General features: G+C 37.8%; 1 long non-coding RNA gene across 1 annotated transcript in view; it reads right to left on the reverse strand.

The window, feature by feature from the left end:
* Nucleotides 1-19,657, reverse strand: part of LOC129644944 (uncharacterized) — a 77,220-nt gene extending 57,563 nt beyond the window's left edge. The window contains exon 1 of the long non-coding RNA XR_008711072.1: nt 19,594-19,657. This is a non-coding gene — a long non-coding RNA (uncharacterized LOC129644944). The remainder of the gene's footprint in view (nt 1-19,593) is intronic.
* Between the last annotated feature and the right edge of the window lie 1,424 nt (nt 19,658-21,081).

The following is a 21,081-nucleotide window of genomic DNA, read 5'->3' on the forward strand; positions in this document are numbered from 1 at the left end:
TCTTTCAACACCTGAAAGATGATGCTGTGAAAGTGCTGCACTCAATATGCCAGCCAATTTGGAAAACTCAGCAGTGGCCACAGGACTGGAAAAGGTCAGTTTTCATTCCAGTCCCAAAGAAAGGCAATGCCAAAGAATGCTCAAACTACCGCACAATTGCACTCATCTCACATGCTAGTAAAGCAATGCTCAAAATTCTCCAAGCCAGGCTTCAGCAATACATGAACTGTGAACTTCCAGATGTTCAAGCTGGTTTTAGAAAAGGCAGAGGAATGAGAGGTTAAATTGCCAACATCTGCTGGATCATGGAAAAAGCAAGAGAGTTCCAGAAAAACAACTCTTTTTGCTTTATTGACTATGCCAAAGCCTTTGACTGTGTGGATCACAACAAAGTGTGGAAAATTCTGAAAGAGATGGGAATACCAGACCACCCGACCTGCCTCTTAAGAAACTTATATGCAGGTCAGGAAGTAACAGTTAGAACTGGACATGGAGCAACAGACTGGTTCCAAATAGGAAAAGGAGTATGTCAAGGCTGTATATTGTCACCCTGCTTGTTTAACTTATATGCAGAGTACATCATGAGAAACACTGGGCTGGAGGAAGCACAGCTGGAATCAAGATTGCTGGCAGAAATATCAATAACCTCAGATATGCAGATGACACCACCCTTATGGCAGAAGGTGAAGAGGAAGTTAAAAGCCTCTTGATGAAAGTGAAAGAGGAGAGTGAAAATGTTGGCTTAAAGCTCAACATTCAGAAAATGAAGATCATGGCATCTGGTCCCATCACTTCATGGGAAATAGATGGGAAACAATGGAAACAGTATCACACTTTATTTTGGGGGGCTCCAAAATCACTGCAGATGGTGACTGTAGCCATGAAATTAAAAGAAGCTTACTCCTTGGAAGGAAAGTTATGACCAACCCAGATAGCATATTCAAAAGCAGAGACATTATTTTGCCAACAAAGTTCTGTCTAGTCAAGGCTATGGTTTTTCCAGTTGTCAAGTATGGCTGTGAGAGTTGGACTGTGAAGAAAGCTGAATGCCGAGGAATTGATGCTCTTGACCTGTGGCGTTGGAGAAGACTCTTGAGAGTCCCTTGGACTGCAAGGAGATCCAACCAGTCCATTCTGAAGGAGATCAGCCCTGGGTGTTCTTTGGAAGGAATGATGCTAAAGCTGAAACTCCAGTACTTTGGCCACCTTATGTGAAGAATTGACTCATTGGAAAAGACCCTGATGCTGGGAGGGATTGCCAGCAGGTGGAGAAGGGGACAACAGAGGATGAGATGGCTGAATGGCATCACCGACTCAATGGACATGAGTTTGGTTAATCTCCCGTAGTTGGTGATGGACAGGGGGGCCTGGCGTGCTGCGATTCATGGGGTCACAAAGAGTCAGACACTACTCAGTGACTGAACTATACTGAACTGAAGAGCCTCTTGATGAGAGTGAAAGAGGAAAGTAACAAAACTGTCTTAAAACTTAACATTCAAAAAACTAAGATCATGGTATCTGGTCCCAACACTTCATGGTACATAGAAGGGAAAAAGTAGAAACAGTGACAGATTTTATTTCCTTGGGCTCCAAAATCACTGGGGATGGTGACTGCAGCCATGAAATTAAAGATGTTTGCTCTTTGGATGGAAAGCTATGACAAACCTAGACAGTATATTAAAAGCAGAGACATCCATTTGTTGACAAAGGTCCACATAGTCAAAGCTATGTTTTTTTTTTTGTTTTTTTCCCAATAGTCATGACTGGAATATGAGAGTTGTACTATAAGAATGCTGAGTGCTTAAGAATTGAAGCTTTCAAACTGGTGCTGGAGAAGACTCTTGAGAGTCCCTTGGACACTAAGGGTATCAAACCAGTTAATCTAAAAGGAAATCAACCCTGAATATTCATTGGAAACATTGATGATGAAGCTGAAGATCTAATACTGTGGCCACCTGATGAGAAGAACTGACTCATTGGTAAAGACCCTGATGCTGGTAAATATTGAAGGCTAAAGGAGAAGGGGATGACAGAGGATGAGATGGTTGGATGGTATCACCAACTCAACAGAGGTAAGTTTGAGCAAATTCTGAGGTAGTAAAGGACAGAGAAGCCTGACATACTGCAGTTCATGAGGTTGCAAAGAGTCGGATAGGACTAGGGACTGGACAACAAATAATTTTTGCAGTAGTCATATATGGATATAAGAGTTGGACCATAAAGAAGGTGAGCACTGAAGAACTAGCACCTTCGAATTGTGCTGGAGAAGACTATTGAGAGTCTCTTAGACTGCAAGGAGATCAAACAAGTCAATCCTAAAGGAAATTAACCCTGAATGTTCACTGGAAGGACTGATGCTAAAGCTCCAATGCTTTGGCCACTTGATGCAAAGAATCAACTCATTGGGAAAAAGCCCTGATACCAGGAAAGATTGAAGGCAAATGGAGGAGAGGGCAGCAGAGGACGAGATGGTTAGATAGCATCACCACCTCAATGGACATGGGTCTGAGCAAACACCAGGAGATAATGAAGGACTGGGAAGCCTGGTGTGCTGCAGGTCATAGGATTGCAAAGAGTTGGGCATGACTTAGTGACTGAACAACAACAATCAAGAAATAGTAATAGCAAAACATTTATCAGATCAGATCAGATCAGATCAGTAGCTCAGTCGTGTCCGACTCTTTGCGACCCCATGAAACTCAGCACGCCAGGCCTCCCTGTCCTCCCATCACCATCTCCCAGAGTTCACTCAGACTCATGTGCATCGAGTTGGTGATACCATCCAGCCGTCTCATCCTCTGTCATCCCCTTTTCCTCCTGCCCCTAATCCCTCCCAGCATCACAGTCTTTTCCAATGAGTCAACTCTTCTCATGTGGTGGCCAAAGTACTGGAGTTTCAGCTTTAGCATCATTCCTTCCAAAGAACACCCAAGGCTGATCTCCTTTAGAATGGACTGGTTGGATCTCCTTGCAGTCCAAGGGACTCTCAAGAGTCTATACGGGCTTTCAATATGAGATTACAGGGCTACCCTTATGGTGTTAGTGGTTTAAAAAAAAAAAAAAAAAAAAAAAAAAAAAACACCTCTCAATGCAGGAGAAGCAGGAGATGTGGGCTTGATCCCTGGGTCAGGAAGATTCCCTGGAGAAGGACATGGTAACCCATTCCCTTATTCTTGCCTAGAGAATCCCATGGACAGAGGAGCCTGGTGGGCTACAGTCCACAGTGTTGCAAAGAATTGGACACAACTGAAGCAACTTATAGTGTATGCATTGGAAGTTTAGATATGATTTAGTAAGTAGAAGGTTACCTCTAGACCTTGTGTATGATTTTTGGCATCAATTACACTTTGCAAAAGATGTTTCCTTCCATAGACCCATAGATGTAATTTCTTTTTAAAATATTTTCAGAAAATCATGACAATAAAAGAGGCTCCCTCTAGTTATTTTCTTGCCCCAAGAATCAATAACCATTCAACGTTCCTGAAAACATCAACATCTAGCCAGTAACTACCAAAATATCATTGCCAAGTAATAGATATTTGAGCTGCCTATATCTTGACTCCTCCGATAAGAACTGACCCTCACCACAACATCCTAGGAGGACAAACAAAGCAAATGGAAGCCCAGTCCACAAATTCCTAGGCTCATGATCCTCAGCTTCTTCACAGAAAACAAATTCACATGGGATGCAAAGTAACCAAAAAGTACAAAGGAGCAAAAGCAATCAAAGCCTGGAGGGGAAATCAAAACTATTTGAAGCAAGATTTTCTACTTCTGATGGTTATTGTTTATATGTTATTTATTACTTAGAAGAAAGTTTTAAAGAAAACAGGTAAAGATATGCACAGCATATGTGTGCCTAGGAGAAGCTTCCTTTTATTAGTAATGCACCATTTCTTATTAAAAAAAAATAAAATAAAACAATGTATCAGGGGGAAAATGTTACAGAGTTTTATATAATAAAAGAAGATAAAATAAAGTTTTATATAATAAAGAATTTGTCCAGTCTTCAACCTGAGGTCCTGCACTTTATATAGAAGCTTCACATTTGAGACTCTCTTGAGACCTAAATCAATGTGTCTCTTCATTTGGCTGTCTTGATTTTATTCTTCATTAAAAAATTGTAGTTACAACTAGAGCACTTTATTGAGTTCAATGAATCATTCCAGCAGGCTATCAGATCTGAGGGGATAATAGGCACCCCTGACTTTGTAGCCTGGGAACCCTGGAGCGTGTGGCTGGTATCTGACATGAGGGGAACTTAGAGGAGGCTGGTGACCTCAGCATATGCTTTGCACTACGCAGTTAGTGCCAAAACTACCTTACTGGGTAAATCACAAACTGAGGAGGGAAATATTAGCATCTTATTATTCCCATTCACGAAGACCAGAATTGAAAGAGACACGTGTACCCCAATGTTCATCATAGCACTGTTTATAATAGCCAAGACATGGAAGCAACCTAGATGTCCATCAGCAGATGAATGGATAAGAAAGCTGTGGTACATATACACAATGGAGTATTACTCAGCCATTAAAAAGAATACATTTGAATTAGTTCTAATGAGGTGGATGAAACTGGAGCCCATTATACAGAGTGAAGTAAGCCAGAAGGAAAAACACCAATACAGTATACTAACATATATATATGGAATTTAGAAAGATGGGAACAATAACCCTGTATACGAGACAGCAAAAGAGACACAGATGCATAGAACAGTCTTTTGAACTCTGTGGGAGAGGGAGAGGGTGGGATGATTTGGGAGAATGACATTGAAACATGTATAATATCATATATGAAATGAGCCGCCAGTCCAGGTTTGATGCACGATACTGGATGCTTCGGGCTGGTGCACTGGGACGACCCAGAGGGATGGTACGGGGAGGGAGGAGGGTGGAGGGTTCAGGATGGGGAACACGTGTATACCTGTGGCGGATTCATGTTGATATATGGAAAAACCAATACAACATTGTAAAGTTAAAAAATAAAATTAAAATAAAAAAATAATAATAATAAAGTTTTAAAGATCATCCAACTAAAAAAATATTTTACTGAAGTATTTCTTCCATTACTATGTGCCATGTCAGGCTGTGTAAATCATGTAGCTTTTTTTCTTTCCTGCTTCCCCATGAAAACGGAATAAATAACTCAATCTGAATTATAGTCATTTTGTGATAAGGTATGCTGATAACTGTGACTGTGAGCACTGGCCATTTTTAATAAAAATAAGTTGTCAGCCTGACCTAAGTCATGGACTGGAAAGTACAACTTTCTTTAACTCATAATTCTTGATATTCCCATTCCTCTACTGAAAAAGAGATATTCCATATTTGCTTGAAAAATCCCTCTTCCATGCTCCTGTGATTTAATTTACTCAGTAAACTCAGTCTTCATTATAAAGCTAACTGAAGCTAAGTTCTGCCTAAGAAAGCAAATGTCAGCATTTCCAGATCTTATTTAGGATATTATCGACATATTATTTACACTGTCTAAAAATGGGATGATGACAATAGTTTTCAAAATTCTTATTGACTGTTCAATATAAGAATACAATACTTTAAGTTAATTAATTAATAATAAAATACAATGCTTTTTCTCTATCAACAGTGACCAAAACTAACAATGATTCAAACTACAATTTCATTGTCTACATTATAAACATAACTTTTACTATAATTTACAAATAATGGCTAACCAATTCATCATACAAATTTCTCCTGATTTTGTTCCCCTAATATAATTCTTACTGAGTTTTTGTTCCTACAGAAAATCCTTAACTTGTCATCTTTCAAAGTCTTTCTCACTGACTCTTTGTGTGTGTTCATGCACACACACTCCTGTGCACCCACATGCCCTTGTCAGTTTTCTAAACCCTATACTTTCTACCACACTTGAATGTGGGGGAGGGGATGAGGGGGCTGGGAGTGGAAGCAGAGCTCAAAATGAATGTTATAAGCTACCAATGTAGCAAACCCCCCACACTTAATACCAAGGTCCTACGGCAACACTTTAAAAAATAGCTGTCCTCTCCTTTAATACCCCAAATCTTGGGTTTTGAAATGTAATAAAACAGAATTCTGGACAAGAACACTGTTACCTACCAACAATTCTTGATGACTGACTTGCACATTATTGGCATTCCTTGGGCTGCCCTGATTCCCAGGGAAGTGGTCTTTCAAGGATAGCTAACAGCTTTCTAAAATTCTTCTCTAAACATTTCAGCTGTAGAACATTCTTCACCAAATTGTGAAGATGTTTCGCATTGAGTCCATGGGCTCTTATGTGCAAACCTCTTTTCCATCTCAATGGCAGACAATTGAGCCTGTCTTGAAATTTATGGACACAAACCATTATGAAAACAGCAAGGACATGAATCAGGAGGCAGACTGTAAGGTATGTGTGAGGCCAGACAGTACCCCCAGAGACACAGACCAGCTCTTGGAGAATCTAAGGACAAGAAACTTTAAGAAATTAGTAGTTGCTGCAAACCCGTGATGGCAGACATCAAGCCCAAATACCAGTTTATTCTTTCCTTTAAGCCTCAATTTAAAAATAATTTTGGCTAGTAATCAAGAGGAAGGAATAGGCACATGCTGTAAGAATCTGAAATAGTATTTTTTTTTTCAGTTCTCTTTTTCATATGCTGGAAATAATAGCCAACTTCTATAATATAATGCATGGCACAACTGTATGAGGTGACAGCCCTATGTGACTGACTCTGAAGGGCTAAAAGGGAACTCTGACGCAAAGTTTTCTAAATTATCAGTTCAAGTACATTACTTATACATCTTAAAACACTATACTTGTTTGCACTTAGTGGTGGTAAACATTTTACCTTTATTACTATATAAACCATCACATACATTTTATACATATATGAAACAACATAAACATTTCATACATATATGAAAACTTAAAATACTAAGAAACTTTAGGAATTTGAACTGAATTACAGGCCATTCTTTTTAGGAAAAGATTGAGATTATGGACTACCATTTTAAAGCTAGAAGGCTATAATAACTATTGGGAGGAGGAAACACCATCTCATCTAGGTCCCTAGAGTGCCTTTTCTAATAAATTGCCAACAAAAAGTAAGGAGGCAGTCTGCTCTGCCTGGACTACTCTGCTCTGGACTACTCCCACTTCTGACCCCAATTACAACTTGGGGTTCTTCAAGACCATCTTCAGGTTTAATGTTTTGCTTCATGTGTGCTGTCATTCAGTCTTATGCAACCCTTTGTGACCCTATGGACTGGAGCCCTGCAGGCTCCTCTGTCCATGGGCTTCTTCAGGCAAGACTACTTGAGGGGGTTGTTTACCCTCCTCCAAGTGATCTTCCCAACCCAGGGATCAAACCCCTATCTCTTAAGTCTCCTGCATCACCAGGCAGGTTCTTGACCACCAGGGCCACCTAGGAGGATCAAATAAATCACTAATACGTGCTCTGCTCACAGTTATGGTTTATAATAGTAAAAGAATACATATTAAAATCAGTACAAACATGAGACAGAGTCCCAGAAAGCCATATGCAGAGCTTTCAGATCTGCAGAATTGATCTGTGGATCAATTCTGTGGAATTGGGGCCAATACTAGTTTCTCCCAGGAATGATATGGGACAGAATGTATGGAGTACTGCCAGCCTGAGAAGCTCACCTGAGCTTGGGTGTGCAGGGTTTTTATTTGGGCTTCAGCCCATGGACATGCTGGATTGCCAGGTGGCTGACCTTTCGATTCCTGGTGGAAATGATTTGGCATGACCCAAAGCCCTCACCACAAATCACATTGTAGACTATCCAACGTGGACCCAAGATCCCAGGTAAACAAAGTCATTCATATTAGGTAGGACATCCAAACAACTTAGAGATCACTTTCCAGGAGCTGAGGGCAAAGGCCAGGGCCTCTCTTTAAGTAGTGAAAGTCGCTCAGTCATGTCCGACTATTTGCAACCCCATGGACTATACAGTCCATGGAATTCTCCAGGCCAGAATACTGGAGTGGGTAGCCTTTCCCTTCTCCAGGGGATCTTCCCAACCCAGGGATCAAACCCAGGTTGCCCACATTGTGGGTGGATTCTTTACCAATGAGCCACAAGGGAAGCCCCAAAATACTGGAGTGGGTAGCCTATCCCTTCTCCAGCGGATCTTCCCTACCCAGGAATCGAACCAGGATCTCCTGCATTGCAGGCAGATTCTTTATCCACTGAGTGATCAGGGAAGCCCTTCTGTTTAAGTAAGGTTCATTCTCCTGAAGTAAGGTTCATTCTGGATTACACAGCCAGGAATAATTTTTCTGATCCAGGTGTTAATTCTGCTTTCAAAATTTCAGTTTGTATGAATTGTTAAATTGCTGTTTACTATTTTAAAAGCATCCTTCAGTTACACATACTTACTATAAATAAATTTATCAAAATATCACCCGTATTTCCCTATTATTTGTATATGTTCTAAATTAGTAACACACACTTCAATAAAGTTTTGCTGTGTTTTAAAATGGGATCAGCAAATTTACAATTCCAAAGATATCAGACAGTGAATTTTGCTAATATGGCAATAATATAATGACTAAGTAATGAAGAAAAATCTGTGGTTTTATATTTTTCACCAAATAAGGAAGGATACATTGTGCAGAATTAATAGCACTAATTCACTTAAAAGATACTAGTGGCTTTTAATGTATGTAAGAAACGCTCTCATTTGAATCTGTATCACCATGATGACATTAGCTCAAAACAATGACATTTTTCTCTCTCTCTGATCTTGACTATTCTAAGTGCCTCATGTAAGTGGAGCCATACAGTGTCTTTTTGTGATTAGCTTATTTTACTTAGCATAATATCCTGAAGATTCGTCATGTTGTACATATGTCAGAATTCCCTTCCATTTTAGGACTGAATAAATGTTATGTTTTATCTGTTTTACCAGACTAAAACATTAGGGGAAAATGACTTAATGTTGTTCACATGTTACACACACAAATTTGATGTTTCAGTACATACTAAATCCTTTTCGAAATATTCCGTCTTTAGAGAAGAATGTTATACACAAGAATTCCTAAAACAGCCCATCTAAAGTTGCAGCAACTACATTTAAAAACAACAAAAAACCATCATATGTCTATGTATGGTAATAGAACATTTTTTGAATAACTAAATACAATTGAAGGTAAGACCAATCCAGTCAAAAGAAATCAAGAACTCCAGGTACTAATGCACAAACTCCTTGGGCGGAATAACCCAGAGAGGAAGTATCATTATCATTGCAACACTGTGTTCTTCATACATTTTTTATGAACTAAGTTTTTCACACACTTTAGAGGTTAGCAGTGCATTACATTTTTGTCTGCTGCTTGATTTAACAGAATGAAATGCCCTAAAGGCATTTATTAAAACCAGAGGGGAAAATTGTGATTACTGTTAACCTCTGCCAGTAACTGATAAAAGCTTTCAGGGAACAAGTATCAAAGTGCACTCCAATCACCAAGTGAAATATGAGCTGGTCTGTCACTTAACATTCACTGTTGTTTAGTATTTAAATACTAACATTAATAGGCTTGTATCAGCTTCAACCCGGTTTTCCAGGTGGCGCTAGTGGTAAAAAATCCACCTGCCTAGGCAGAAGACATAAGAAATACAGGTTAAGTCTCTGGATCAGATCTCGTGGAGGAGGGCATGGCAAGCCACTCCAGTATTCTTGCCTCAAGAATGCCATTGACAGAGTAGCCTGGTGGGCTAGGCAGGCTGCAGTCCACAGGGTCACAGTCAGATATGACTGAAGTTTCAATCACAGTGTCTATGCTCCAACTTCCAACTTCCAGAAATCAAATACACTAATATTTTGTAATTACATCCTGTAAAGCTTTCTCCTTTAGCAAATACTAAGTTATTGGTTTTCTTGTTCTTATAATTAAACTTTTGGAGCATCAGCTACATTTAAAATGCATTGGAATACTGACTCCACAAATATATCACCAACACAAGCTCTGTTGATAAGACAATTCTGAGTTTTTGATTTCTTAGTATCTCAGAAATAAAAAGGCAAGGTCAGAATTTATTGAGAATTTAAAGTTTGGTTCAGTTGGGTCTTTCAATGAAGTAGAATTGATTAGGATTGATTGTGTAAAGACTGGAATATCACAGTTTAAGACTGTTGCAAACAGCAGGATGAAGATTTTGACGTAAAGTTTTGGGGGACTTTTAAGGGCTTAAATTACTAATACTTCTCACAGAAGAATTTACAGGTTTTTCTGAAAGTTTCCCTTAACAAAACTCTCCGAAAATAGAAAGGTCATGCTAATGAAGGCCATGGGATAGTACAATCCAGTTAAATAGACTGTACACTGCACTGAGAAGAGGCAACCTGAGTTTAATTGTCCTACTAGCTACTGAAAGTGTTAATCACTTCAATCGTGTCTGACTCTTTGCAGCCCTATGGGCTGTAACCTGCCAGGCTCCTCTTGTCCATGGAATTCTACAGGCAAAAAGACTGGAGGGGGTAGCCTTTTCCATCTCCAGGGGATCTTCCCAACCCACGGATCAAACCCGGGTCTCCTGCATTGAGGCAGATTCTTTACCATCTGAGCCATCAGGGAAGTCTTCAGATACAGCGGTATACTGTAATTTCTGCATGTGTGTATGTGTCAGGGAGGAGTGGCATCCTGAACTCCCATGTTGTTCCAGGATGAATTATACAGTTAAAAATTATAGTTCAATATAATCGACAAACATATGTGCAATATGAAAACTGTGGCCAGCCCAATCAGTAAATTAAGCAGGAAAGTTCTAATTTTAATAATAAATGCACATTTGCAAAAAATTCAGAGTGGAATTATATTTAGTAATAAATGTCATTGTGCTTTAAAAATAGAATCTGATTAAATCAGTTTCACACATATTACTGAAATTATATAAAGTGCATAAAATAATGTTTGAAATGCCCTGCTATACAGAATCAGTATGTGAAAGAAAAAGGAGACTCAGATAAAATTCACTGGCAATGGTTAATAAAGGAAATGAATGTTAAGGAGAGTTTTGAAAGTAGAGTGGGGAAAATGATGTATTTAAAAGTATAGAGTATTTCATACATAATATGAAGGAAAGGGCAGGAGTCAGAGTAGAGGTAAAAAGTACATTTGATGTGAGAAGAAAGCAAGAGATATTTTGAAGTGGGCATTTAGAAACTTTAACCTAGATGATCATATGACTGGTGGCCATTAAAGGAGCCAAATAATGTGAATACTGTGATAGAAAGAAGTCTCAGACTCTCTGTCCCTACCTGCTGAAGATGATTCTTTCTAAGGACCACATAGTTCTTTTTAAGTGCACATAAGGGGTGAATGAGTGAAGAGGAAGATTGGGGAAATGGCCAAGTTTTGATTTATTTACATAAAGAAGGGGATGAAAATATGCACCTAGTTGGTGTGGGGCAGATTTGAAGCCATGAGAAGCATTATTGACAAAAAAAAAAAAAAGAGTGAAAGAAACGGAAAGGAAAAAGAAGAAAAAGGCAGAGGCCCAGACAAATCTGAAGGAGGGGAGAGAGAATGTGAAAGCACACGAGAGCAAGGGAGAGCGGCAGTAGGTTAAAGATTCTAAAGGTCTGTCAGTCACTGCCGTGGCGTTTGACCTGGAAAGAGATGTCTAATAAGCATTTTAGATAGCTCTGCTACATGATGAGTGGTATTTTTTCATTCCCACACTAACCCTAGGCACATATAATGTATGCCTAGCAATGCCAAGACAGATCTCTCTTAAAGAAAGACAATGTCTCTAGAATAGATTTCACAGGACAAGGAAAAATCTCAATCAACTATTACTGAGCTGTTAAGAAAAATGAGGTCCCCCAAAAACCAAAATACACTCTCCAAAGTTGGGGGCAAAGAAGAGCTTCTGAAAGGGCATTTCTAAGTAAAAGTTGGGAGGAAAGGGGAAGAGGGCTCACCTATTGAGTGTATACCTCCTGCCAAACTCTTCTTATTTTTTATCCCATTTAACTGGTATCACAGTTCCAGGAAGTCCGTTTCAGTAGTCCCATAATAGAGAGGAAGAAACAGACACTTCCATCACTACATCTTGTGATTCCAACTTTTCTCAGGCTGGTTAACTTCTCGTGAAAACTAAAGCATGAAATAAGCAAAGCCAGGGGAGCAGCAGTCACTCTTCCTCTGAATCTTTAGTTCACTGGCCTCCACTTATAAGAATGTGTCAATAGCCTGAGTATATCTGTCTTACTCTCAAGCAATTTCTCTCACTAAAAGCCTCAAGTGCAGATGAAGAGATGGCAATCAATAGATTGAAGGAAATATTTTATTTTAGAGATGGGAAGTCATTTCCAGTCTTTGTCTCCAAACTTTATATTTTGAATCCCTATCCTAGCTCCAAGTATTCTTCCAATCATGGGTCTTTGAATCACTGTTAACCTAGAAGAGGAATTTTAACCAGTAATTTCATCCTTTTTCTAATTCTTTTTTTTTTTTAATTTATTTTTAACTGAAGGATAATTTCTTTACTGACTTGTGTTGGTTTCTCCCAAATATCAACATGAATCAACCATAGGTATACATATGTCCCCTCCCTACTGAACCTCCCTCCCACCATCCTCCCCATCCCAACCTAAATAATTTATCAAAGTATCTATTGGGACATGAATCCATCTTTCTCTCTCTTTCATTGCCCACTAATTGGGCATCCTCCAAATGGGTAATAAAGTAGTCCAAAGAAGGCAATAGTAAGAGGAAAAAAAGTTTGGATAATTTTCAAACTAGAACTTCAAACCATCACTTAAGCAAACAGGACAAGTAGCATAACATTAGAAGTGTATCTTTTAAGTTTTTATAAATTTTATACAGTTTTTAAAGGTTAGTTTCTATTTACAGTTATTACACAAAGTTCCTCTATATGCTTCTCCCCAGCTTAAATCTCCACACCCTGAGCTGGCAGAATACACTGCCAAGTAATGCTCATCCACATTTCAATGCAATGTTGACAATGCATTGAAACAAGGAAGAAAAGCTCAAGGAAAAAGAAAACATAGACGTCACACTGAACCACTGTATGACGGATGATTGTGCTTATGAGGAGTTCCAGAAAATGAAAACCTCACAAGTTAAAGGTTAGGAGGATAAGGATAAGGTAGAAAGTGAAAGTGGCTCAGTCGTGTTCAACTCTTTGCAACCCCATGGACTATACAGTCAATGAGATTCTCTAGGCCAGAATACTAGAGTGGGTAGCCACGGCTCCTCCCAATCCAGGGATTGAACCCAGGTCTCCTGTATTACAGGAGGATTCTTTACCAGCTGAGCCACCAGGGAAGCCCAACAATACTGGAGTATACTTGATAGCCTATCCCTTCTCCAGTGAATCTTTCTGACCCAGGAATCAAAATGGAGTCTCCTAAAATTTAACAGTATTATTGATTAATTCTAACAGTTTTTTGGGTGAGTCACTATATGAGATCTTATCACCTGCAAATAAAAATAATGTTACTTCTTCAAAAAAAAAAAAAAAAAGAAACAAATTGCCTAAGAATGAAATATTGGCTTTGATATACAGAAATAAGTATGTCTGTGAACATTTTCAGAAATAATTAAAAGTATTTGGTATTAATATTGAAAAAAAAAAAATGGAGTCTCCTGCATTGCAGGTGGATTCTTTACCAGCTGAGCTACCAGGGAAGCCCAAGGATAAAGTAGAAGGAGTTTTCAATTTTCATAATGTAATGCAACGTGGGGTAAATGTGACAGAATTATATACATTAGTGGGATTTACAAATATACTCATTAAGGGGAAAAAGTAAAGGTCACACTTTATTAAATTTACTTGTAACCCAATTTGTCATCCCTGTAAACAACACAGGTAAATATACAAATTAGATTCATGGTATTTGCTTTATATATATATATATAAATCTACACTAGAATGAACAGTAATTTCTTAAATCACTTATACAGCTTTTCTCCCTGATGTAGGAAGAGCAGTATGCATTTTTAAATAATAAGAAAAAAAAAAGGCACCATGGCTGAATCACAAGCAATAAAAGGAAAACGACATTATTGCTGAGGGTTTATGTTATGCAGGGTCCTGAGGGTGACTGAAAGGATTCTGTGGCTTTATTGTAAGAACATAGAAACACACCGCAGAGTTTTAAGCCAAAGTGTAACAATATTAGGTTTGCATTTTTAAAAAGGTCATTCTGGCTTTTTTTAGGAAAAATATATTGAAAAGAGATAAGAGTGTGGTTTTATGGGAAGCATTTAGGGGACAATCAAGGAGTGCTAGAGAGAGGTGACATTAGCTTTTGAACTAGACTAGAAAGTGCCAGTGGAGATGGAGAGAAATTAAGAACAAACAAAAAAAAATTAGAAGTTGGAATTCACTTAATTTAGTGGTTTCATGGATGTGTGGAGTAAGAGAGTTGCCTAAGAATGGATTTCAGGCTTCTTGTATTAGTAACTGGGTCCTACAGTACCTACAGTACTTTGAGGAAGAAAATACTGAGAGAAGATCATAAGTTGAGTTTTGAGGATGTTGGATTTGATGTACTTAAGACATCCAAGTACAGATGTAATGTGGATAAACAAGATCTTGAATTCCGAGGGAAGTAAACTAGAGACAAGAACCTGGAAATGATCCTCATATACACAGAAATTGAACTCATGTAAACAGATGAGAGAATTCAGGGAATCAAAAGAGAAGGAAAGAAAAGGCTGCAAATAAACCTGGGAAATCCAACACTCAGATTTTGGGTACAGGAGAATTCAGCAAAGAGGATTATAAAAGATTCAGAACCATAATAGAAACACAGGAATTGATGATACCGTGTGACAAGTAAGTCGGCTTCCCTGGTGGCTCAGACGGTCTCTCTGCAATGCAGGAGACCCGGGTTCGATCCCTGGGTTGTGAAGATCCCCTGGAGAAGGAAATGGCAGCCCACTCCAGTATTCTTGCCTGGAAAATCCCATGGATGGCGGAGCCTGGTAGGCTCCACTGTCCATGGGGTCACAAAGAGTCGGACACAACTGAGCGACTTCACTTTCACTTTCACTTTCACTTTCACTTTCACCGTGTGATATACACTGGCTATTTTTCAAATGATGTTTCTCATCTTTACATCAGCTATTTAAGACTGAATGGAAATATGGATGAATGAATACTTATAAAAATATTCACCGAGATAAATTAAGCCTAAGGGCTTTCTTACAAGGTAGTTCATATCACTTTGTTTCCTCAAAGCCTATGCGATAGGCTAGTTCAACCCAGGGAAGTTGAACTAGGCAGACAGTACCAGTCATTAGCATCATTATAGAAATACAGAACCAGTTTCTTTATTATAAAAAAAAATAAATTTTACTAGATCAAATGTAATATAGACTTTTAATCAAATATACTAAAAGAATACTTCTGAAAAAAAAATTTTTTTTTACTTTTTCCTTTCAGTTTTGGTACCTGATCTATCAAAGCTAAAAATAATGTTTAAAAAATTAAAATTAGGTTATGCAAACATTTCAACTATTTTCCATGGGTAGTTAATCATATTCAAAATCATCCTTTGAGGATGAGCATAATGAAATCTATGAAAATACAATAATGCAAGGAAAACAGAAAAATGCTACTAGAGTTAGGTGCTATAAATCAGGAAGCAGAACTCTGTCTTTATATAATTAAAGGAGAGAGATATTGAGGGTTTAGGACTAAATGGCAGATAATGACGAGTCTATCTCAGCTTCTTATCTGTAAATCAGAAGTAATACCACCTACAAGACAGAGCTAGAAGGGTCGAAACAGATGATATTGGTAAAACTGAACAGTAAGGACAGGGCTAACAGAAACTATTCAGTAAACATTCATGCCTTGAAACGTCAAATTCAATGAGCAAAGATTACTCCACTGGCAAACAGGAAAAATAATGAAGAATACCTTTGGCCTTTTCTATTTTTATCAGACTTTGCTAGAGATCATTGTGGAGATAGTCTAATATGATGGCTGAGAACCATGACACTGGCAACAGACGGCCAAGGTTCAAATCTCAACTCTGCCATTTACCAGCACGGGACCTGGCTCTATGCCTCATTTTTTAATTCATAAAATGTTAAAAAACAGTATCTACTTCACTGAATTCTTGTAAAGATTAAATGAATTGACATGTGTAACAAATACATATAACATTAATAGATGTAAGTGCTAAAAATATTCCTGTACAGAGTAAGTGCTCAAAAGTGTGAGTTTTTAAAATTTATACATGTGAGTCAGAAGGTCTGTGACAGGATATGAGATATTAATTTCTATCTTGGTCTTGCTGGTATTTATCCCTTTTTTTTTTTAAGATACAAGATTTTTTATTTTTCTCATAAAAAGAATGTACCCAAAAGAAAGTTTTACACATATGAAATGTAAGAGCACACTATTCACAATTAAAAAAACAAACAAACTGGAAACAAGCTTTATGTCCATCAACAGTGGAATAGATAAATATTCACACAAAAGAATATCATGCAGCAATATTTATCCCTTTGAGGAAAGTTTTTAGCTGCCTTGAGAGTCACAGGCACCATGAAAGAAAAACTCCACTGTGTCACTTGATCTGAAGGATCTGAAGGATCTGAAGGTTAGGCATATGAAAAAAGTAAACCAGATATCTCCACAAAGAGACCTGGGAGTATTTAGTACCTGGATTGCCAGGAGGGAATGATATGACCCAGATAGAGATCAAGATCCCTGAAGACCTAGGAAAAAGAGACAGGTTCTACAAAAGCCATGAATTCACATTTTAAATGCACACAGCAGCCAAGATGGGGTTGGAGAGGAGGAGTTGCTGCATGCCTGGGAGCTTGAACATAATGCTTGTTGTTCATCCCCACTACCCATATCTGCTGTGAGTCTTTGGCCAGATCTGAACATACCAATGTCCCACAAGTTTCAAAAGGCTGATGTTCAATTGTGGCAAAGTGACAAAGCAGTAATATCATGGTTAGTGGTTAGTGCTATAAGGGAAAAAAAAGTACTGAGATGCTCTCACAAGATAATAGAGATACAGAGGAGCCAATATCACCAACAAAGGTCCGTCTAGTTAAGCTATGGTTTTTCCAGCGGTCATGTATGGATATGAGAGTTAGACTGTGAAGAAGGCTGAGCACCGAAGAATTGATGCTTTTGAACTGTGGTGTTGGAGAAGACTCTTGAGAGTCCCTTGGACTGCAAGGAGAGCCAACCATTCTGAAGGAGATCAGCCCTGGGTGTTCTTTGAAAGGAATGATGCTAAAGCTGAAACTCCAGTACTCTGGCCACCTCATGCGAAGAGTTGACTCATTGGAAAAGACTCTGATGCTGGGAGGGATTGGGGGCAGGAGGAGAAGGGGACGACAGAGGATGAGATGGCTGGATGGCATCACTGACTCGATGGACATGAGTCTGAGTGAACTCCGGGAGTTGGTGATGGACAGGGAGGCCTGCCGTGCTGCGATTCATGGGGTCGCAAAGAGTCGGACACGACTGAGCGACTGAACTGAACTGAATATTAAATAATACAGGCTGTCTTACCAACACTTATGTGGGGACTTAGAATCAGTCTTAAATTTATTCAGAAAAAATAATTTAATGACCTTCATAATATCATAGGCTCAATTCAAATAAATAAGGTCTGTGTTAGAAATGTGGAGTACCCTACTACACTGACCTAGTTGAGGTTGTTCTAACCTTGTTCAAACTAATTGGACATCAACAGTTTTAACATCCTTTTGGAAGTTGTACCTAAGACTATATTAAGTTTAACAAAAATGGTGCAATGTCACAAACTACCTGATAGGGCATTGTGTAAGCTTTTTCTCTAAGTATGTAACATACAAAGTAGGAGATGCTTATTTTAGTAGTTATGCAGTACAATTTGAATTTGGTCATGAAAATCACTTTACTAAGGAACAAAGTTGCAAGATATAATGTTATGTCTATATTGAGTTTTAAAAGGATATATGGACTTTTAAATATAAAATAAACACACAGAGTGCATCTTTAGGGAAGAAGTTGTCATGAATCATGAACATGAGCATCTGGTCCTTATGTCAAGTTTGCCCTCTAGCAGGCAGAGATGTGTATGTCAGACCAACTCAGAGGATTGTACCAGTTATTAAACAGATTTGAAACATTGCCTTTGTTTGTCCTATGCTTGCCCGTCAACTTTCATTTTTAATTATTTTGCTTTCTAGGAAGATTGGTTAATAGAAAGAAAACATGCCAGGTCATGAATGTAGTTATATTCCTGACAGTAAATTAGTAAATAAGACAGCATTGGAAGGACTGATGCTGAAGCTGAAACTCCAGTACTTCGGCTACCTGATGCAAAGAGCTGACTCATTTGAAAAGACCCTGATACTGGAAAGATTGAAGGTGGGAGGAGAAGGGGACAACAAAGTATGAGATGGTTGGATGGTATTGCCAACTCAATGGACATGAGTTTGAGTAAACTCCAGGAGTCGGTGATGGTTAGGGAGGCCTGGCGTGCTGCAATCCATGGGGTCGCAAAGAGTCAGACACGACTGAGCGACTGAACTGACTGATTGAAGACTCAACATGTGAGAGTGCACTGCCTGTGTATTATAATTACAGTCTCTCCAAAAAATGACCATTGCAAGCATCTTAGAAGATACTTTTCTGTCATATGCAAATCTTTAGTCATCTTAACTGATTCATTTGGCAGTAGAAATGAAACGTTCTAAAGCCAGGAATAATATCACAGCAGCATGTTTTGACTGATTATATTCTTTTGCAAAAGAAACCAAGTTGAAATTTCAGGTAGAAATTGTTTATTACAGGAACTCTTAACTTTTGCAAGAAGTTAAATCTCTGCTTACATGAGCTTCCATAGGCAATCCTGAAATATGCTAAGTAAAACAAGATATCTAACCAAGAAAAAGAGTTTGCAGTCTCTAGAGTGATACATATTAAAGCTGTAGGACTCCTGAAATAGCAAAACATTATTGAAAAGCTTGACTGTTCTGCCTCCCACTCCCTGGAGTCTTCTAAGGATGGGTGCACTTCGCAATGTACTTAGGAGATTTAAACTTCACACCTACCTGTGAATAATGTTTCAAAGTCAAAGTGACAGGTAAAGCCAAGCATTTATCTAAGCATTCGTGGTTAATATTTTTAAATTGAACTTAGTGCTATACAACAGCTAGAAAACTTTGTTTAGACAGAAAAATGTTTTCTCAACATCTTTACAGTTATTTCAAAAGGACTGCATGGATTTTTTGAGACTGAATTCTGACTTCATGTGCAGTTTCAAAAAATTTGCTATTTTTGTCCTGTTTCATCCTTAGTATTTCAATAATGCTGATATTTTGTGCTAAATCTTACTGAATTTCAATAATCCACATCATATGTCAAAGTTTAGAATAAAACTTTCTGAATCTTTTCCAATAATTACACTTACTAAAAACATTTACTCTATTTCCACACATCATATGCTCATGTGTCCATTTCAAGAGGATTTTTTTTCTCTGAAAAAATCTGTCCACTAATCCCCTCATTCCTCACATACTATTACACATAACACATTTTTCCCCTGCTTGGAATCAAGCATTATGTGGTCTGCCCCAAAGTCCTACCTCAAATATTCATTCATCCTTTTAAAGTTTTTCGGGAGTTAAATCCAGTAGCTTGTCTCTGGCTGAGGAGAAAATAGAAAATGATTTGACTTGTTTTACTCATACTACTATCTCTGTACACTTCATCACTTAAATCAAAAACTGCCCATGTGTATTTCTTAGGCTAAAATATAAAAGTTGTAGGTTTTCAGATGTATCCCAAACTCTGTAAGATTTCAACAGTAATCTGTAGGTGAAGAACTTTCCACAGAATAAGACTTTCCAAACACCTGCATCTTATTTCTTTGTCATCTGAATTACTGTAGCTAGTTTTCATGTAAAAGTTAAGTGGATTGGTTTCTTGGTCAAAATGGTACCATTTGGAAAACTCCCTTCCCCTGTATAAACCCAGACACAATAAATAATAAAAATGTCTTTAGATATTTTTAAATACCTAGCTGTGCTCAAAAAGAAAAAAAGTAAATATCTGTATTAAAAGATCAGTATTCATCTCCTCTTTAAAAAAGAGACAGGGAGGAAAGAAGAGAAAGGGAGAAAGGAACTAATGGAGGGAGTAAAAAACTGAGAGGAAAAAAACAGAAGGAAATCATACGACTATTTCACACAGAAATTGTCCCAACCCAAGGAACTCGAGAGAGAAATCTTTTCTGGAAATTGAGCTTATAAAATATAATAATAAAGTTTACGAGAAACACCTGCACCATGAAAGTTGGTACTAAAGATCTATAAATAAGAGATTTCCTATCTAACAAAATAGAGATAAAGGAAATCTTTAAAGAGCTTTAAAAGCATGTATCTTTGAAAATCTTCAGAAACAAAGATACAAGTAACACCACAATACAAAATGGCAAGTTGTAGGATATGAATAGACAATTATTAAATAAGTAGAACTAAATTTTTAAAAGGGCAAATTAGAAACCTTAGAAAGAAAAAATACTTATTAACATTTTAAAAGAAAGAACAGATGAACTAAATATGAGAACTGATAAAACCAAAGAGTGAACTAATGAATAGGAAACTAAAACAAATGGAATCTCAAAGAAAAGAATTCAGAATGAAAACAATAAACAGTTTTTTTTAATTGAGGTACTACAGGCATAGACTGAAAAAGTACAACTTACACAGAATACAATTTCAAGAGGAGTGGATAAAGAGAATGGTGAGTAGACAGAGATGATGCAAAGAATTTTTCAGAATTGAACAAAAGGCATGAATCCTTGAATTTAAAAAGCCCCCTCCCAAAGTACTGAATAAGATAATAAACGTGATATAAAAGACACACAGACATTTTTTAAAAAAGAGAGAAATTGAACAGCATTGAGGATAAAGAGAAAATCCTGAGTTACAAAGATTACCAACAAAGGAATGAAAATCTGACTGATGGCATATTTCAAATTATCAGCAACATGCGCAGAAAACAATGGCATAATATTAGCAAAAGGTTTGTGGGAAAATAAGAAATTAAAATTCTATACTCAGCCAAAATAT

Source organism: Bubalus kerabau, chromosome 2 (assembly GCF_029407905.1).
Source record: "Bubalus kerabau isolate K-KA32 ecotype Philippines breed swamp buffalo chromosome 2, PCC_UOA_SB_1v2, whole genome shotgun sequence".
Classification (NCBI taxonomy): Eukaryota; Metazoa; Chordata; class Mammalia; order Artiodactyla; family Bovidae; genus Bubalus; species Bubalus kerabau.